The sequence below is a fragment of the Corapipo altera genome, unplaced genomic scaffold (assembly GCF_003945725.1).
Source record: "Corapipo altera isolate COAL_440 unplaced genomic scaffold, ASM394572v1 44, whole genome shotgun sequence".
Taxonomy (NCBI): Eukaryota; Metazoa; Chordata; class Aves; order Passeriformes; family Pipridae; genus Corapipo; species Corapipo altera.
The window spans coordinates 751,498-770,187 of NW_020884880.1; the positions used below are offsets into that span (position 1 = coordinate 751,498).

Genomic DNA, 18,690 nt, shown 5'->3' on the forward strand with positions numbered 1-18,690 from the left:
ATAAAGAAGAACTAGTTAGAGACATGAAGGCTGGGGGTGGCCTTGGCTGCAGTAGCCATGAGATGATGGAGTTCAGAATCCTAAGAGCAGAGAATGGGGAGGGGGGGGAATGCATCACCATTCTCTACTTCAGGAGAGCAGATCTCATTAATCTTCTTAGAAGAACACCATGACATAAAGACTCAGAAAGATGAGGAGCTTACTACAGCTGACTGATTTTCAAACATGCCTCTTCACAGTTCAGGAACTGTCTATCCCAATGAGCAGGAAGTGAAGCAGCAAAGTCAGGAGGCCTGGGTGGATAAGCAAGGATCTCCTGACTATAGTGAAACATTAAAAGTAAGTGTACAAGACATGGAAGCAGGGTCAGATCACCCAGGAGGAATATAAAGATATTGTCTATGTGTGCAGGAAACTGTAATTGCTGCCAGCTAGGACTCAGTAGGCAGTCTGCTTCTGCTCCCTGGACTGAACAGTGTATCATAATAATATTAACTATAGAACCATATCCTCACTATTTTTCTGCAGTCTACTGTAACCTTGAAACAGGATCCTACAGCTACTGACTTGGCTGACATAGGTGACCTATGTTATCTCAGGTATCTAAACATACTCAAATGCTGTGGATGGAATAGCCAGAGCATATTGACAGTCTATTGTTTTAACTGTTCCTTTGGAAAGTTGAAGTGGCTTTTTAATTTCATATTCCACCTAAACCCACAACTCTTTCCTCTTGAGTTCAAGTACCTCACCAACTATTACTACAGATATTGTCTAATTAAATTATTTTGAAAAAAAGCAGTGAGATGCAAGTGCTGAGCATCATTAACATTAATTTCAAGGAGTGTGACTGACTGGAGAAACATCCCTGCTAACCTGTGAATATGTTTTGGTTACATCCTTCATTGTATTGTCATCATCATGGCTGGGCTTCGTGAACGAAGATTAGGGAAAGGTCTCTACCCATGTTTGTTACAAGCGCACTGGTGGCTAAAAAGGTCAATACGAGACAGGCGTGTCCGTTTGCAAAAGGCACAGCAGAAAGACTCCTTAGGTGGTAAATTCTGCAAGACACAGTTCTTTCTGCGTTGTCTTTTCTCCTTGAGAGTGATCCTGCATGTATTCTCAAAGGAAGCAGCAGCGTTATAGATGGTGTGTCTCCAGACCTTCCGGTTGGAGGTCAGAGTAGCCCACTTATGTTGATTAATATGGCCAAGGCTGAGATGTTGTTTCAGGGAGTCCTTGTATCTTCTCTTCGGGGCTCCTCTCTTGCGGCAGCCAGTGGCAAGTTCACCATAAAGCAAGATCTTAGGGAGGCGGTGGTCCTTCATCCTTGAGATGTGCCCTGCCCATCGCAGCTGTGTTCTCAGCAACATGGCCTCAATACTTGTGACTGCTGCTTGTTCTAGAACAGATGTATTGGTTACATAATCTGACCAGTAATGGCAGAGGGGTATAGACAGAATGCTCAGAGATCAATATGACCGGTAAAAATGTCCCCTGTATTAGAGGAAAGACAGCTTATATACTGCTAATGACACACAGTTCTTGTTCACACTACATTGGATACATAAGGAAAACATACTTTGTTGTCCACTGCTAATTGGACCACAGCAAGTGTCCATAAAACTTGCCAAAAGAACTCCTCCTTCACCTTGGCACAAGGCCTGCAGCCATATTAGTGGAGTAGTATTTTTTACTGTCTGCACCCAGCCATGCCAAGGTGAAGCTGACAGAAATGCAATAGAAATTGTTCACACAACTTGCATCCTCCAACAGACCAGTGAATGTTTAGGATTGTACAGAGGTAGCGTTGATTGAAATGCTCTAGGAGTCGCAGGTGGTGATGGTAGATGACCCATGATTCAGATCCGTATAAAAGAGTAGACAGCACAATGGCTCTGTAAACACTGATCTTTGTACTTTTCTTCAGGTGTTTATTTTGCCAAACTTTTATGAAGCTTTCTGAAGGCACTATATGCCTTTGCTAACCTGTTGTCTATCTCTCCGTCAATCTTACCATCCGAGGAGACGAGGCTACCCAGGTAATTAAACTGCTGAACTGATTTGAGCTCTGACTTGCCAATGGTGATGTGGGGATGATGGAAGACGTCCTGAGGAGCCGGTTGATAGAGAACTTCTGTTTTCTTTAAACTGACTTCCAGCCCAAAGAGCTCAACATAAAACTAGGATTTTTAGAGTTTGTTAGATTCATTGAGATAGTTGGAAAAATTACAAGCTTTGCAGCAAACAAGACTACTGTCTTCTGCTCCAGTAAATTCTGACACTGTTCAGAATATCTTATAATGCAGGAAAATCAAACAGTTCCTTCTTCCTCACTTCACTAAGGAAGTAAAATTCTCATTGATTAAAATGGGTAGTGTCAGTTAAATTAGAAGTAGTCATTCCCAGCCTGTATTCAATTATGGAGACTAGTGCTCACATTTCAGACCTATAAAAGTATGCCCCAAACAGCTTGGCTTTTGCCAGTTGTACGTATCGATCTAATAAAAGATTAAATTTCTCCTCAGAAACCTGAAGTTATTTATGCATTCTTAGGGAGTCATGTCTAGGAAGTCATCTCTTGCTTTTATCAAAGCATCTGCATTCATCATACTACTCTGAATCCTCTTTACTTCTCAGATTAAACTCTCCTTACTCTCTTGTATCAATTCCTGCATAAAACCATTAATTGGAGAATGGAGCTGTAAAAAGAGCTCTGCCAGAATGCCTGGAAATCAGGATGCCCATGAGGCAAGAAGACACAACACCATCTTCTTTATCAAGGACTCCTCATAACTTCTAAAACCCCAAGAAAGTTTTGGTCAAAATCAAATTAAGGTAGAGATTGCAAATGTCCAGAACTTTGCACATTTTCTGAAAGCTAGTAGGGGGACTGAAGACCTCTGTGAGTCCACTGAGGGACAGGCAATGTCTTTCAAGAAGCAGCAGCCATCTGGCACAGGCTCATTTTTGCAGGATTAAACATGAAGAGCACATGAAAGGATCTAGGAGAAATTGAAGAAAGGCAGTGGAAATGAATCAGAGGTTTTGCAGAAAAAAACCGAGGAGAATGATGACTGTGTGGACAGAAGCTGTGGATTTTCATCACAGGATCTCTTCTCCTGAACGGTGGTGGCTGTTCTGTGCAGCCTACTGGCACATCTATGTCCCAAACAGTGCGTACAGCCTGAAAAGGCTTCTTTGCCTCTGCTTGTGCCAAGAAACATTATGAAGCCTGTATCTTACAGTCTGATAAACCATTTGTGTCCCGACATGCATTTTGTAGTTGTTCCTGAATTTCAGTTTGCATTTTGATTGACAGACCACTGTGTGAGCTCAGAGAATGGCTTGTATTAGCCAATGTTAATAATTGTACAGGAAGAAGAATTAGGGTCAACAGGTATGACCGTGACAAGGTAATTGCCTTGTAATACTAAAGAAGAAATATTTCAGGAAGGTCAAGAGACATTCCCCAAACTCTTCAGACTATTTTCAATAGGACAATTTATTTGTGGCTGTTGATCAATTTTTTTACAAAGGGTGGAATTTCCTTTTTATTCATGGTCTCTGCAGTTTGGTGAAGCTGGAGCTGAATACCTGCAACATAATAGACATAAATTTAAAGACAATATTTAGAAGGCTGTAAAAAGGTGACCCTGAGACTCTCTCATGACCCATGAATAAAAAGTTAGTGTTTGTACCATATTTAATAAGAAGATTGTGACCAAGCCATTAACCTTTAGTAGCCTCCACAGAGTAAATGTGTCACATAGTACAGAAGGCACAGTAAATCTGGGCAAACAGTACTCAATATGTGGAGTGGCCTCTCAGCTGCAAGATAAGATAAATGAAAAAATATTTATCAGTTCTATCTCTATTCCAGGTTTGAGATTTTATAAAGCACACTTTCTGAATCCTGTCTCATCTCTTTACCCTTATTATGGTTTTTCTTTACTTTTTTTTGATTGGCAATATTTTATATCAAACGATGCAATGCTGTGGGGTTTTATCATTAAATTTTAACTTATTTTAATCACCACTAATTCCATATAACTGCAATGGCTATTGCTCAAGTACTGACTGCTGCTGAAAAGTACACTACGGTAGAGCTGAAAATTGAGAATTTAATGTGCAAATATCCATTCCAACACCCTGGTCTAGGAAATCTGGTGTTACTTGGTTTGATGTCCAACTCCAACTGTTTCTTCTCTCAGACTCTTATGTATATTCACAAACTTTCCACTCATATTTCAATTTCTAAACTGAGGTCTGAAGGCAGCCTTAGATCTAGTTTTCTTTTAAATGTATAGTGTACTAATTTCATTGACAAAATAATCAGTCAGTTAAGGTACTGCACACTTCCATGTGAATGATTATTGCAAAAATTTAGGAAACGCTGAAAAGCATAACACTGAAATTCAGCTTGTTGTTCTGAGACTTAAATTTGCATCTCAGAAAATGTAGCAAAATGTAGCCCATAGGCAGGTCCCAAAAATGTCCTTTTTTTTTTGTCCATTTAAGTTCCCTCCACATGAACACTTCAAAAATTTTTCTTCTGTAAAACAGATTAATTCATACATTCCATAAATGTATGAACTCACCTAAATGAGCAAGTTACAATGCTGAATTGCAGGCTTTATAGTTGCCTATGTTGCAGGAATACTGTATTTCTAATTCACCTTCTATCAGGGAGCAGGCAGATTACTGCTTCCTTTTTGAATCTTTTTACTTACACTCCTCAAAGTCCAAGTCTCACATTCGGTAAACACAAAAGTCCATTTTGACTGTGACTTTTACTGATAAAAGGATGAAAAACTTTTTACAATTGTACTTAATTCCAGCAAATCTTAAATACATCATCATAGACAAGGTACTTTAACTGGAAAGATGAAGTTAACCTATTTGGAGAGAAATAAGCTTGTTTAGATGCTGAAGGACAGTCTTATATTTACCAGCATTAAACAAGATGGTAACAATTGTCTGGCTCATCAAATGTGTTCACTGCCTGCAACACTTTTCTGAAGGCTTCAGTCTGATTTAAAAGACTTGGAGTTGCAGAGCAGATTTTTCTCTGATGTTTGTCAGATTCCAGAGGGACTCTCAGACTCATCTCTGGGTAGAAACAGGTAGTTTCTCCTCTTAGATGAGATCCTATGTACAATGTCTTCTGCATACATACTTTGCTGTATTTCCTCCATTAGGTCATTCTGATAAAAAAATGAGATCCATACAAAGACTTCTGCATATCAAATCTGAGCTTTGGCTGTCACTACCTTATAAAATCCATAACTCCAAGATAGGCTACTAAACTCACATAGGACTTAAAACAGGATGCATAAAAGCCTACATGTGAAGTATGACACATAAATTAATTATTAGGAAGAAAGATGTGGCCAAGGTGACCAAAAAAATCCTTGGGATTCTTTCCTTGGTCTGAACAGCAGGGAACATTTGTAAAATCCAGATTCACAGATCCAGGCAATTCATCTCACAAAGATCTTTCCTTGCTCTCCTCTTTGAAATAACAGCTTTTTTCCAGCCCTTGCTCAAGTCTGATGTATTTCAAAGTTTACAAACCTAACTTTTCAAGCAAGAAATGCAAACCAACCCCAGGTGCTATGGTATGAAGTTCAAATGATGCAATTCAATGTTCACTACCATAAGTTGTTCAAATGCATGTTGTTATGATTCAAATTGGGTTTTAAATGATTTTATTCTGTAATTAGCTATTTTGTAATTTTTACCATTTTACGTTCAAGCTAGTGGCAAATGATCCTTTTGCTTAAGTCCTGCTTAACAGAAAGTTTAGCATGAAATTTAGGTTCTGTTTCCTACAAAGTACGTGGGAACATAAATCTACCTCACAGACATAGTGAAGATCCTGCTATTGTTTATGGTTAGTGATACACTTCATAGACATAGTGAATATGCTGAGTTGGAAGGGACCCATGAGGATCATCGAGTCCACCTCTTATGTGAATGGTCAGTGTGGGGATTGTACCCATGACCTTGGTGTTATTAACACCATGCTTTAACCAACTGAGCTAATCTTAGCCTCAACAAAAACTGGGATTTGAATAGAATAATTTGTACCTAACATAGATCCACAACTAAGAATGCTGTAAAGGCCACACTGTGCCCTTTGAATCTCTTCTAAATTCAGATTATACAATTTGAAAATGGAAAAATTAAAATTCCATACCAATCACCCATCATGAATGCTCAGCTAAGAATTCTTGTAAAGGAGAAAGCAGTGTTAGAAGGTCAATTTTAATACAGAAAGATTAAAAAAAAAAAAACCAGACATCTGGACTTTCTAAAGTGGTTCATTAAAACAATAGAAGGTAAAAGAAGGATAGAAATGTCATGAGATATACTTGCTTAGATTTCACACTCTACTACCATTTGATACAATCTAAATGCGATAAATTCATTTTGTGAGATGAAATTGAGTTAGCAGTGACTAGGAGAAAAAAATTCCATGGATGAAGAGTCCCCACATTAAATGTAAACAATTAAGGAAGACCTTGACCTGAGGTCAAATAGAACTTCACATTAAAAATTATAGAAACTGGATCAAAACTGAAAAGCCATCTTTGATAAATGTTCCATTTATAATATTAATAGAATTATTGTAGATAGAAATATCACAATTATTCATAATGTCATGAAAGTGATTTCTTAAAATATGTTCCTTCCATTATACAACCTGACTAGGCAAAAAATATCCACTAGGAAATACAAAGCTAAAACCATAAAAATAGTCATATATGGCCAGATATAAACCTCACTGACCAGTGACATAAGTTTATCAAAAGGTGGAAGTATTAGACGATCATCCACTGGAAATTCCCTGTTATGTCAACCCACCATTCAGCACAGTATGGTTTCAGACGTCCCTGATCCAAAGATTCAATCCGGATGCAATCTAGCCACCCATTTTTGATGACTCCTACTGGATTGCTCTTTGTGAATTTGTTTTGTTCTTTGCTGTGCTCAAGTCTAGTGCTCAAGTCTATTTTCAGTATCAAAACCTTTAGGTTCATCTGCTTAATGATGTTTTATGTGGAAAACCGTTCCTTTTCATCTTGTTTCTGACAAGCCTACTTATATTTTCATACAATGCTATCTTCTGAATACATCCACTTTCTCCATGCAATTAGTTACTTTAGAGTTTTCAAAGTCAAAAAATTTTAGTCTGTTTTGTTTTTCCTTGCTCCGTGTTTCTGATCAAATTTTCCAAGCTTTGTTTAATCTTTTCTGGACCAACAGTATATATATGTTCATTATGCAATTTTTAATCTAGAAGTGAACAATCTCTATTTACAGTTCCATTTCCTTAAGTCGTCAGTGAGTGAAAAGATTATTTTCAATCCAGACCTGCCTAAATATCCTTTAATTAATTCCTTACCTCAAATATTGATAAGATTCATGGATAAGTGATATCTCTTTAGGAAAAAAAAAGTTATATTAATTATATAGTTTTCCTATGTGTTTTTTATTCTCTTTGGTCACAGCCCAGAGAGTCAATGGAATCCTGGGCTGCCTTAAAAGGATTGTGGCCAGCAAGTAGAAGGAGGTGGCCAGCAGGTAGAAGGAGGTGATTCTGCCCCTCTACTCTGCTCTTGTGAGACCCCATCTAGAGTGCTGTGTATAGTTTTGGTGCCCCCAACATAAGTAGCCAGGCTGAAGTTGGGGCTTTTCAGCCTGGAAAAGAGAAGGTTGCATGGAGACCTCATAGCAACCTTCCAGTATCTGAAGGGGGCCAACAGGGAAGCCAAAGTAGAAATCCAAGGTAGTGGTAAGACAGAATCACAGAACATGCTGATTTAGAAGGGACCCACAAGGATCGAGTCCAGCTCCTGGCCCTGCACAGGACCATCTCCAAGAGTTATACCACGTGCCTGAGAGCATCATCCAAATACTTCTTGAACTCTATCAGTCTTGGTGCTGTGACCACTTCCCTGGGGAGCCTGTTCCAGTGCCCAACCACACTCTGAATAAAGAACCTTTTCCTAAGCCTCCTCTCACAAGGAAGTTGTAACTGCAGTGAGGTTTCCCCTCAGTCTCCTCTTCTCCAGGCTGAACAGTCCAAGTGCCCTCAGCCGCTCCTCATATGGTTTCTCCTCAAGGCCCTTCACCATCTCTATTGCCCTCCTTTGGATGCTCTCTAATAGCTTAGTGTCTTTCTTACATTGCAGAGACCAAAACTGCACACAACATTCAAGGCGGAGCTGCACCAGTGCAAAGTAGAGAGAGACAATCACCTCCCTCAACCAGCTGGCAATGTTGGAAGAAATTTTTTACTGTGAGGGTGGTGAGATATTGGAACAGGTTGCCCTGGGAGTTTGTGGATGCCCCAGCTCTGGCAGTGTTCAAAAACAGGTTGGATAAGGCCTCGAGTAACATAGTCCAATGGGAGATATACCTACCCATAGTGGCAGGGTTGGGACTTGATGATCTTTAAGGTCTCTTCCAAATCTGAACATTCCACGATTCTATGTTTTTTTGCTATGACCTTATTTCTTTATATCTCAACAAGGAATCCACAGTACAAGCCGGTAAAATTCCTACGTTTGTTGTTTCTGAGGAACTTTTAGTATTTGTTAATGTTTAAAGCAAGTTCTTTGCCAAAATAATTTTTGGCGTCCCCTATTATGGCCTTATGTTCAACTAGAGAGTATGTACTCTCCTTTCAAATTTTCTCATTTGGACAAGTCTTCCTTTTATTTCTTAAGTGTGACTTTTCATTCTAACAGACTATGTGATTAATGATGATAGAATTTTGCTTATCATTTTGATTTTACATGGTTCTTTCAGAATCTTTTCTTTTGTTAAGCAATATGTATTTACCCAATCCTTCCACTGTGATATCTGAAATCTTCACGTCGCCTACAAGAATCTCATGCTTTTGCACACTCTTATTCAATTCCTTTTAATCAAACCATACACATTTTTCTTTTCCAATAAGGCTGTTAAATTTTAGTGTATTTTTATACTAATGTTAGAGAAAATTTTTTGTGATTATGCCTTGAACTTTGTTCTACCTGTCGTTCATGACTTCATCAGGACTAATTAGCTTTCCTGTTGTAGCTTTTTTGAAATAACTCTTCCAAGAAACAGTAGTTTATGATGCCTAAAATTATTCTCTGTGACACACTCCACTTATGCATGTCGTAAATGAAATTTCCTGCTATTATTAGTGGGGTTTCTCCTCTTCAAGCACACAGATTTCCTTTAATGTACCATAAGTATTGTCCCTATTATGATTGAGTTATCCTGAATAATAGTGCAGGCTAATACCATATTCATTCTCCTTGTGTCTGAGAATTCAATCCTGACAATTCAATCTGTAAAGAATCTGTCAGTATGATGTTACTCAGATTTGTTTTCTCTAAAGTATAATGTCTCTTTTCTATCAATATGATTTATCATCTGATCAAAAAGTTTAAAACAACCAGTCAGATACAGGAATTGCAATGGCTAGAGCTCAGGATTAGAGCTGATGTAGAATTTTAAAGTATGATTTCTAATATAAATTGTAATTTTTTTTGTCATTTATTTAGTTTATTAGAATGTTTAATGAACTGTTTATTGCAAGAAAGTTCTCAATTTCTAAACTTCTGACTAATCGCAGGTGAAAAAAAGGTAAAATGTTAGTTCACAACGATCAAGACAAGCACATAAAACTAGCTGTCCTAAGCCTTACTGTATCTAATAAATCTCACCATACCTACTTCAGAGCCAAGTCATACACACTGGTGTTCTGCAACTCACATATGCGTCTTTATTTCACCTCTTGGGTCTTCTCTTGCACCTCATTATACAACAGGGGAAAAAATGAAATGTCACACTTGAAAATTGGTTCTTACTTTGGTCTTTCTAGGTTTTGATTCCTAGATACTCTACTGTCTCCCTCTGCCTTTCCCCCTTGATTCTGTCTTTCAGGCCTTTGAATCAGACTCTATATGTATGAGGTAGAGAGAGCAGGAAACTGCTTAGATTGTTGTAGAGAATAATAAATAGCATGAGTCACAAGAACTGTCAACACTCTCCATTTCTGGAGAGGGTTTTGGAGGTTGGTCTAACAGTCTTAACTACTTATTACTGTAAAAGAAGGTGGCAGCAATATTTACTTGGGAAAAATTAAGTTCTGTTTATTGCTTGTATATGACTCATACAGATACTAATAATATTCATCCCCTCATTTCTGCAGGTGATCTGTTTTACAAAACATTTTAATACACCAGTGTGAATTAAGAAAAAATGTTTCTGTAATTTATTCCTACCAAGAAAAACACAGTCCTGCTTAGTCATTGTCTTAGATTTTCTCTAGACATTTTGAGCAACTGCAAAATAAGTGTTAAATGTTCCCAAGTCAGAATTAAGTCTACTTTGTGTTCACTTAGTACTATGGAGACCACCAATTTCATTTCTTGACTAGAAACTCAGAGAGGAAAATGGAATAGGTACTTCCAGATCTAGGAGGATTTCATGCGTCAGTGTTGATGGGCAGTACAAGGACTCCATGAATAGAACCAGGAAAGATCAAGATTGTCTCAAGTCTTAAATCAGATTTTTGAAAGGAGAGTTGGTGATCAACATGAAGCACATGCTCTGGTCACTAAATCTGCCATGGGTGATGCTGGTAGTTTGATGCTATTTAAAATGTAATATTTAACACAGACACAGAAAATAATCAAGATTGCCTTTTACATATTTCTTCAGTATAGATTGTAACGTGGTTGTTCTTTTAAGTTCTGCCCAGAATCTTTTTCAATATAATAAATCAAAATAAATTTATAAGGTATCATGAGGTTAATTTCAGCCAATAATATGACATTAATATGACAATTCATTTTGTACATGAACTCTAAATCAGCAAATTTCATAAATGTGGTTCTTTGTATATGCCCATTCAGGAAAACTCTTGAGTCATATGCTCAATTATGTTTAGCCATAAGTACCCAGTACAATCCTTCATAACAGTAGGAAGCAAATATATGCATTATACTTTCCTGAAAATGACTGAATTTCCAAATTTGATGCCGTAACATATTACTCAAGATAAATAAGCATCTGGTTCATAAATATCTGTTTTAAAAAATGTCATCTTTGACAAGTAATAAGTGAAGAAGTGAAGGTCCTCTGCAAGTAAAATATTTATTTTTAAAAAAGCATTGCTAGGAAAAAAACAAACTTCATTATCTGTCTTCTATGAAGTGTTCTAAATTGTGTTATTTAATTCCTTCTTAAGCCACATTAACCCAAAAACAAAAATTATAGTAATTAACATTTATTTTTTCTTATCTGAAACCAAGAAATAAAATACCTAATCCTTCTTTAAGTTTAGTTATCAGTCCCCTTTTGCGCAGGGTTTTTTTGTTAAAGACACCCAGTGATGGAGAGAAGCTGTTTTGTAAAGCCTCAGGTGAGAAAGCTGCTCTCCTCTATTTGCATGTCTGGGCAGATCCTTTTCCTGCCCAGCCCCTGGTGGGTTTCTGATTGGGAAGCCTCTGAAGGCTGCCTTCAACCTTGGTTCTCACCTGAAGGCAATCTCAGATCTTGAAAAAACTTTGGAAAATATTTGGCACCTTTAGGTACAATCCGGAGCAACTAGGTTTACTCCTTTGTGGAGTAAGATAGCTGGAAATAGGCTTGGGAATTGTAAGTAGGGGAGCCCTCTACTGTTTTTCTCCTCCCATAGGAGAAGCAAGGCCATTTATGTAAACCCACTGTACATCATCAGCACCAAGAAAAACATCCGGCTTGTGTTATCAGTTTCTCAAGGAGAACAAGCTGGCAAGATCCCAGCTAGTGCTGAGCTACTCAGGTAAGAGACACCAGTACACTAATACTGTAGCTTATGAAAATGCTTACTGGGCTCTGCTGCTTCAGTTTACAAAGTATAGTTCAAATTAAAGTGAGATTTTGACAATTCATGTTTGTGTGCTAAAGTACAGTAATGCACAAAGAGAAGCCAGCTCCTCAGAGAGAGAAATCAGCTTTGGTAATAGGAAGTACATTCTCCATCTAAAATTCAGCAGTTATGATGGAAAACACAATAAACTGAGGAAAGATGAATGAGTACTTGAGAGGCTATAGTTTTCCAAGATGAAGGTTTTGAGCAGCAATGCTGTCCTAAAGTGTTTCTGCCATCAGTGTCTCCCTTTCAGCTATGCTGGCACTATGAACTTAATTTAAGAATTGAGGAGGCTAAAATTAAACAAAAAAACTAATCTCCTTGTCTGAGAATTCTCATGCAAGACATTTTCTGATCCTCAGTCCAGCTCAAAGAAAGAATCCAGTTTCTGCATACCAGCGTGTCACAAAATTTTCATCTACAGTGTAAATTGTAGATCTCCCCAAACTCATGCAAATCCAAATGGCTTCCTGTGAGCAGAGGTCCTTTACCCTAAACATTATTTTGATCAATGAAGAAATTAATGTGTGAACTACCCCCAATGTAGTCTATCACTAAGTGGTTAATAGGTGTACTGACTGCAAGGCTCAGCGTTACTCTATAGCTGTCTAGTATCCCTCAAGACAAAAACATTGTGAGAATAAGAGTTTGCATTATTGATATGGTTTGAAGCTGGCTCCCTGCCCAGTCTCCAAACCTTACCACCAGAAGTCCCCCCCCTGCCCCAAACCTCGGAGAGAAGAGGGAGAAAAACAACCAACTAAGAAAACCCGAAACGAGAGAGACAGCTAAAGTGATATATATAAATATATTTACACTTATGTTACAGTTGAAATATATATACAATTTAAAATATATACAATTTCACAAGGGAAGGGGAAGAGGGAAGGGAAAGGGAACAAAACCAAAGTAATATATATATATATATATATATATCCCAATCTGTAGCCTGAGATCTAGTAACTAAAGAGTTAGCAAAGAAATATCCCACCACTCTCCTTGGGACAACCGAGAGTCGCTCCGGGACAATCACCGGCAACCTCCGCCTCCCAGGGTCGACAAGGTCTTACCAGGCCTCGCTCCCCAACACGGCAGACTCAGCAGCAGGGAACCTGCACCTCCAAGCCGCTGGAAGGAAAAAGAGCGAAGGCCTCTTCTCCTTTCTTCTTATAATCTGGCTTACGTAAAAATCGTAGGGAATACTGGGTAAATCTGGACCCTTCCTTGGTTACAAACTGGTCACCAAGGAAGGCCTAGCCCAAACCACCACGATTATATATTAGAATTTATTTACTGGCAGTACAGGAAGCCTGTGTTAAAGTTATATTCTCCTATATTTTAATGTGTTATATATTCAACATGCATTTCATTATACATGCTTCCTAACACAGAAACCTTGGAAAGAATAAGTTATGACAAAGCCAGCATTGATTCTTTTTCTTTTCAAATTGAAACAACATCATAATTTCAGGGAACACAGTACCAAACACTGTGAAAGACACACCTGAATTCCAAAAATACTGCTTGTAAAAAACCCATTCATGTCACTTCTGTCAAACCACTAGCTTGATTTGTTGGCTTGAATTTGGGACAGATTGCAGTGTGAGTAAAGAGAGAACAGCTCCATCAAGGAACAAGAAGAAGAGGAATTCAGGATTAAAACCTTTAAGTTAAAAAACCAAAGTTTTAAGAGACACCTTGAAAATGTGATGCTAGTTGAGTGTCTAAGATGCATTCTGCTGACTGGGTGGAGAAGAAGGAGACCAAAACAGTGAACTAGAAGATGACATTTGTAATCTGATACTCCTCTGTTGTTCTTATAACCTTAAATAAAGTTTTGGGGGTCCAGCTGCACTGGCAAATATTAACAAGTTTTTGCAATTTTATATTGCAAGCAATCTTACTGCAAAATGGTAGGAAAATGTCAGCCTGTGAGGAGACCACCACCTTGCTCCCATCCTGGCTCCAAGGAAATTAAAATCTTCCACGTTTGGAAATTGAATTCAACTGTTCTGGAAGCCTGAAAATGTTTTGTACTAGTGCTGTTGATATTATAGCCCCCTAAAATCTTAAAGATTAGGCAATTTTTAAGAACTTCAGAGCAGCAAGAAGAGCACCACCTCTCAGTTCCGTTATAGAACCCTTTTGCTTTCTGCTTTCTAAGGTATTTGGGCTGCTGGTGCTGCAGTGTGATAGCAGGTTTTTTTTTGTCTGAATTATGTTTTATGTTAATATCAAAATATTTTTACATAAATCAGTTTTTATCTTTACTCCTAAAAGAACATAAATTTGGAAGGCAAGATATCTGAAACCAAGAAAATAAATAATACAGATGACAGTCTTCAGCAGGGAGTAATGCCTGAAAATAGAAATGAAGGGACTATTCTGTGTCTTATAACTTAATATAAGTTCGCACTTGCCACCAGAATAGAGGTTTTAGGTCTTATGAAATGGAAGATGGTATGCTTCTGGACAGCAGGACTCACCTGTAAACAATTTGGCTTTTTGCCATAATTTGACTTTTTATGGATATTTTTGATAGTAAATTTCACTGCTCCAAAGAGGGAAAACTTATTTTCTGCAGAATAACTTTTTATTAGCTACATCTCCTTACACTGTTTTGTAGGTGATCTCTCATCCAAATCAATACATTCATAAGTTCTTTCAGTGTTTGCAAGAATATAAACAACTGGTTGATGAAAAAGTCAGTCATATGATTAAAAAAATTGGAGTAAATAGAAGACAGGAAATATCACCATTTGTAACTTGAAAATAATACTTTTCACTTACTACTTTCTGTCAATATGCAATACCCTTGAAACCAGAAATATTGATCACATTTTACAAGTGATTCTGAAAAATGGGTTTCTTTCTAAGTTGTTCAGGGCTATTACGGGTCCAGACTACAGGAGTAATCCATAATGGACATCCTAAGCATATGAGTTCCCTGACCAAAACAATGTACCTGAGTAAGGTGAGCAGAGTGGGTCAGGTGATTGTGACAGACTCCATCAACAATCCAATAACCATGAGAGAAAAATAAGATGGCAAGTGAAGGCAACAAGCCAGGTTCACCTACCATTGCTTTAAGCAGGGCCCTGAGACCACATCTCTAGAAAGAGATGTTCCTCAGTCCTACCCCACCACCTCAGTCCCATGAAGCCAGCAATCCATCTTGTGCAGCTGGGAGAAAACAGCAGGGTCTAGGTGGTTTGGAGGCAATGCCTGGACCTGCATCCAATCTAAGCAATGGATGGTACTCATAGTCTCCAAGTTCTTGCTGTAGATCAAAATTAAGCCTAAAGTACACCCAGAAGACAACAAAGCTACTCTGTACTGGCAGAGCTGAAACTTCTCTGACATGCAAGTGTCAACTGTTGCTGTCAGTTCTTTAGTCTTCAGTCACAAAGATGTTATTGCTGAAACAGGGGGAGCAATGTAAGAGTTGTTATGAAATGTTATGCTGGGAGGCATTAGGAACTGTTCACTGCCCTTAACTCCTACTGGAAGCTAAAAGAACTTTACCACTTTTGAAGGAAATACTGCAGGACCTCCCAGTTAAGTCAAAGAACTTCACAAGTCAAAGAACTGTATGAAGGCAAAAATGCATTTTCTGTCCGAAACTAGAGCAGGTGGGAAAGAAGCTTTTGCTCATACCAAAACTTTGGGTTGAACTTTGATTTTTTAACTCTCTGAAGCACTGAAGAGTGAATTAACCAGATTAATGCTGCCACAAAGGCACTCAACTTCTTATTCTCAGGTTTCATAGGCAAGAGTAGCAGTTTGTGAGTCTAGGCTGAATGTAAGTGTACCTGGCTACTGATAGTCCACAAATAATTCCAGCTGGATACTGCAGGATGACTGAAGAACATGCATCATGTCCTTCAGGTCATAAAGGAAGGGTGGTGCAAGGAGCATTTTAAAAGGCCTCTGTGTTCTTCCTGCTCCTGAGCCAGGCAATATCTGAACTCATCTTTGGTGCAAAACCAAATCTTTTTGCAGTTTCTTTGACTTTCGTGAGGTTGCTCACAAGCCACAGGATAACAGTTCAAATCACAACTTTTTTCTTTTTTTTTCTTTTCCATCTGCCTACTCTAGAGGAATCTTCCTCACAAAACTTGGACCAGCCCCAAACTATGTGTGACTGGAGCCATAGGTACTGTCTACATTGGTTTCCTTGGCAAATATTACATAGCTCCAGAGCAAACAAACAGATAAAAGCAATTAAAAAAAATTAAAGGCCTAAGCAAAAACAAAATTACTTTGTTCTGCCTAGAATGGAAAAAAGAAAGATGATTTAGAGGTAGGTAGAAAAGAGTGAACAGAGCCAAAATAGTTGCTTCCCAGGCCTTGTAGGCAGTTCACAATTAGAGAGGCGAACAAGCATAATGATCCAGCTCTTCAATCCCAGCTACTATTCATACCAGATTATAATGTTTGCAAACACAGCACAAACTTAGAAACTGTGTGGGAAATAAGGTTGCTACTTACACCCGGAAGAAATCACAAGCTTCTCGCTGATCACTTAAAAGCAGAAATAGAACCAAAATTTCCTACGAATTTGTCATTCGGCTCCAGTTAACAGTATGACAGCATGTTAGTAATGGCTGCTTAGCTCATTTCTGCCAAGGGAATTCCACAATCTGTTCTACATGGGCCTCAGAGTCCTCCAGGTTAATCTAATGCATGATCTCCAGCCTGAAAAGCTTAAATACTCACAGCTCTTCTCCCAAGAAACAAACATATAATCAAATCTTATGCTTCAGGGAATAAGCTTATGGCTTTAGGCTCGGCAAGGACTACTTCTATTTTATGGCTTTGCACAAATTGTGGGGTTTGCCTTTCCTCTGAAGCATGACACATTAGCTGCTCTTGGATGCGGAATACCAGGCTTAATAAAGCAATGTTCAGAGCTGGCTAGCAGAGTCTGCATTTTTATGTTTTTTTTGTCAGCAGCATTCTGTTTTTTCCTCTAAACTTTGAGGCAAAGGAGAACTATTAATTGGCAGCACTATTTGCAGTGGTATGTCTGAGAGCAGATGCACCAAAAATGACATTACCTGTAAAGCAAATGTGACTGATTATATGAGGTTCATACCTATGCTTGGGATCTCCTTCAGGATCAGAGGGTCTTCTGCATGTAAATAGAAACACAGCTTTTATGGATGTTTCTCAAATGAGCAGATCTCTTGGAGGATTTGTTGTAGCTCTCCCATTATTATTTTATGGGCCAGCAACCAGGTTGTCCTTATAGCACAGAAAGTAATGCAGTTGTTGTTTGGCTTGCAGACATCTGACACAGTACAAGCGAATTCAAAAGGCTTTTCCATGGAAATAGGAGTGCAGTTGTAAAAATACCCGTGGCACAGGTGGGCTTTCCTCAATGAGGCAGCCAACCCTCTGTGTTTCACAATTGATGCTCAGAAGATAGCAATTCTGACTCATTTCCACAAAATTAGGTTTCATTCCACCTTTACCCCTTCCCTATAAATTCCACACAGTGTCAGGACAAAATGTGTAGCCCAGGAAAGACACTGCAGCTAAATTATCTAGAGCAAGGGAAAAGCCTTGAATATTTTACAGGACTGAGTGGCCCTGCAGATTGTGTCAGTCATAAACAAGCACAATGCAAGCTCACATCTGGGTTTTCAGCTTCTAAATACTGAAGCTGCCAAGGCAACAGATGAGATTTTCCCATCAATAGCCATTGAGCAGACATTTATTCTATGACCAGTTTTAGACCAAGAAGAAGTAATATGGCCTTGTCACACGCAAAGCTTGCAATTAGAAATAAACAGCCTCCATTTTATGCCAATCTTCTTAAAGAAGCAAGGTCACTTAATCTGACAGCCACAACAAAAGAGCAGAGAAACGAGGTGACCTGCAGGTTTGTTTAATAGTTGAGTAAATACAGGGGAATTTTTTTGTTAGAAAGCCAAGTTTGCTAAAAGAAAACTTCAACTACACATTTTCAAACTATCTCTTTTAAATTAATTCCTGTTCTTTTAAATTGATTCTCATTTTAAATTCTAAATGTTTGCTGCAGTTAATTATCTTCTAACTCTGTTTCAGTTGGCATCTTTGGAGGTGAAATTAAGAACAAAATGTCTCCTGGAAACTACAGATCATCTCAGGAGACCATCTAATAATCTTCACTCCCTCTAGGTGATTACTGGGGAACCTCTGAAACTGTGATATTACAAATCAGAGATATGGACCATAGCACCTCTTTGCAACAGCCAGAACAGCCATCAGGAACCTTAGCTCAGGGAGTGCTTCATCATGAAGAGATTACCTTGCATTTCCCTATCTAGTTCTTTCATGTGTCTGATGCCTCTCATCCCACATTTGATGCTGGAAGTTGTACAGGACAGGTGAGGTTCCCAAGGTAGAAGTAAGCAGTGCCAGCCACAGAGCAGCCCTGACACTGGAATGGAGGTCTGCAGTAAGCGGGAGAGAGGTAATAACAACAGCAAAGGGAAACAACAGAGTAAATTGTCAAAAGACCCAAAAGTCCCAGCAAAATGCAGTGGACAACCCTAAGTGCTTCATACGTGCAGTATAAGAGTTACAAAATGTATACAAATTAAAAAATATAGTTTCTAATCTCCCAGTTAATAACTGGGAGAGGAGGAGGTGGACTTACGACAGTAGCATGCTGAGGATGGAATGCAATTCCAATAGTAGGACTCAGGATGTGAAAAACAAACCCAAATGATTTATGGTTCTGATTCCCAAGTGATAAGAATGAACGTAATAAAGGT

At 38.5% G+C, this 18,690-nt stretch overlaps 1 long non-coding RNA gene across 1 annotated transcript; it reads left to right on the top strand.

The window, feature by feature from the left end:
* The first annotated feature begins 316 nt into the window (after positions 1-316).
* On the top strand, positions 317-18,105 carry LOC113945357. Its single transcript, XR_003527056.1, has 3 exons — positions 317-339; positions 16,025-16,082; positions 18,092-18,105. It is a non-coding gene; the product is annotated as an uncharacterized LOC113945357 (long non-coding RNA).
* The last annotated feature ends 585 nt before the right edge of the window (positions 18,106-18,690 follow it).